Source organism: Trifolium pratense, linkage group LG5 (assembly GCF_020283565.1).
Source record: "Trifolium pratense cultivar HEN17-A07 linkage group LG5, ARS_RC_1.1, whole genome shotgun sequence".
In the NCBI taxonomy this organism is placed as follows: Eukaryota; Viridiplantae; Streptophyta; class Magnoliopsida; order Fabales; family Fabaceae; genus Trifolium; species Trifolium pratense.
The window spans coordinates 38,404,073-38,406,855 of NC_060063.1; the positions used below are offsets into that span (position 1 = coordinate 38,404,073).

Below are 2,783 nucleotides of genomic sequence, written 5' to 3' on the forward strand. Positions count from 1 at the left end.
ACGAATCTATATCGATACTCGGAGGGATCCCTTAACCATGGCTCCTTGATCCTTGTAGCTCATATGCTCCTTGATCAAGGAACACCATTTATATGTCAATCATGGATGTTGTAGATCATGGTAAATAAAAATATTTGTGTCAAAATATCATTCCTCTTGTTGATTACTGATTTCTGCCGCAGAATCTAATTGCCCACCTTTATCGGGGATCACGTTCTTGTGCAGTCAAAACTTTCTCGTATTTATATAGTCGGTCATATGCAGCCGCTCGATTAAGATCAAACAGTTTAAAACCACCTACGGGTTTGGAGGAATTAAACGGAATTAAACGGGCTAAGTAGTTATTTGAGAAATCAAGCATAAAATAAAAGAGCATACAAAATTGATTATAAACTTTCTAAGGCTACATCATTGAGCAATTTGAACACAATGATTAGATAATCGAACGATAGTTTGAAGAAGTGAAATCAAAGTCCAAATTATACAAACAAAATAATAACGATAGGGTTAAGTAACAAAGGCCTACATGAAGTGATGTTCGGCTTGATAAGAAGCCTTGTGTCCGCCATAATAAAACGAATCAAGTGAAGCATCACACAAAATTTTATAGTAAAGCTTTCAAGACTCGTGACATCTATAAAATTAAATTTTTGTCTAAGAGTACACTTAATTTAAATTTCTCATGAGTAGTACGTTAAGATGATGACATTAAAAATCATTCATATAATCATTGATAATATGATAGAGAAGTACATTGTATAATCGAAACATCCGAAAGAGTAAATAAACTTAAAAACCAAATCAAGAAACTGGTCAATACACCAGCATGATGCAAAAAAAAAAAAAAAAAAAACTATAGCATCTCCCATTCCTCACATTTTCTCAACACCAGCAAAGCCACCACAATCTGTGCTTTGGCAAAACTGACAAAATTCCAATAAAACTAATGCATATCTCCAACTTGAAAATTGCTTAAGGCTTCATTGCAAGCACCCTGCAGACAATCAATACAACAATCAACAAAAATCATAAGAATCCATTTTCTATTTCAACTAATTTTATAACTCTTTCTAAACCACTAAAGGGTAAGCTGCATTGGTGTCAAGATAGTACTAACTATACATAACTTGTTAAAAATTACTCAAAATACAACCTATATTCCAGTTTGAATGAAATTTAGAGTGAAATTACAAACACTACAAATGAACCAAAAATACATCCTAATTCATGTAACATTAAGTACATATAACATTACAAACGAAATCATCAAATACACTTATATTCTTCCATGCTTGCAATACATTATCATCTCCAAATACAAATCTCATAAGAAGGCCACTTGTAGCATACAAATCAACACCAAAGCATTAGTATCCAAAGATGCAAACATAATGTATCATTTTATTTCATTCTAATCATATATGTGCCAATTACGTAAAAATCTTATTTCTAAGAAAAAATAGTCTGAAACCTTGTTTCTATACAATAAACAATGGTAATGAAATAGTATAAATTTAATGGCTTTCTATGGACATTACTTACAAAACTTCTTTCAATTGCTTCAAGCTGATCACACCATATGAATACTTGGAGTCAGCAACATTAGGTGAGTCTTTTTGATGGCCTGCATCCTGCTGCCCTGCATCATCATGGCCTACATCCCGCTGCCATCGTGTTAAAGCATCGTCATCTAGTGGTGACTGCACAACTGATGCATGTGCATGCTTAGCCGCCTGTCAGCTTATGCTGCAACACTTGGAATTTGGTCTACTTTCAACTTTCAAGTAAGAACAACTTTACAAATTAAATTCACTCAAAATCGAATTTTGTAGCCACATAACAAAACTTAAGTGAAATTGAAAACAAAAATGAGAGTTTTAAAATGCATACATGTTGCAAATGATACAGTGTCCTCAAAAATATCTGTTGTAAAGAAAGTAAATGAAAATCTTTCAAAATGAGCATTTAACTTCAATATAGAACCAAATTAAAAAGACAAAGTCTTCTTTGGAGATCCAATCAAAATCTAAGACCATTATGTTTCCTCTCAACTCTAATACCTTATTTGGACTTGAGATCTTGATGTGATGCTAGTTTGCTCATTCACTATAAAAACGAAAGTGCATTTTAGAGTATTGGGTCTCTCCTTTCCGATTTATTCAGTAACCATCTAAATAACACAACTTCCTTAACTGCCTAATAATATAACAATTGCAGCGTATAATATAATAACAATACTAATAAGAGATCTAACCGAGATTCATTATGCAACAACGTCTTCTTACTTTTAGATTTGATGATGAGTCCCAAATCACTTATATCTGCTACATATTTCTTGTATGCTTCTACTACCTCTGATTTTTTTTTCCTATACATTATTTTTGTCTCTACATAAGCCAATGATTCATTTGATCATTCTAAATATGCAGCAGTTCAGGAAGAAAACCATGGCAGGATTCTTCAGGCAAATTGAAATCCTCATGATGTGTTTGCTGCATAAATTGAAATCCACCAGTATATAAGAATTAGTACATCTAAGCTTGACTATCAAAACACTACTGAAGGCAAAACATAAATCCTAAGTTTTTCCTATCTTATTATCTGTTTAGACTTCATAACTGACTAAATTCAAAAGGTCAACAAATTATCAGTGCTAGATCAGCAACTAAAAATCACCAAGACCAGACATATTCAGGTGCAGTCAAATAAATCAGAAGATAAATCCTTCTACCTACATCCTAAGCACAATATAATGTATGGGAATGCATATATATTTTTTAATT

General features: G+C 32.4%; 1 long non-coding RNA gene across 2 annotated transcripts; it reads right to left on the reverse strand.

Annotated features, from left to right (window-relative positions):
* Positions 1 to 2,777, reverse strand: LOC123883759. 2 transcript variants are annotated; one of them, XR_006800441.1, is made up of 5 exons: positions 2,255 to 2,777; positions 2,061 to 2,106; positions 1,543 to 1,923; positions 527 to 994; positions 1 to 297 (listed from the first exon to the last, which is right to left on the reverse strand). It is a non-coding gene; the product is annotated as an uncharacterized LOC123883759 (long non-coding RNA). The 2 variants fall into 2 exon arrangements; XR_006800442.1 differs by lacking the exon at positions 2,061 to 2,106 and having other exon boundaries at positions 2 to 297; positions 2,286 to 2,777.
* Between the last annotated feature and the right edge of the window lie 6 nt (positions 2,778 to 2,783).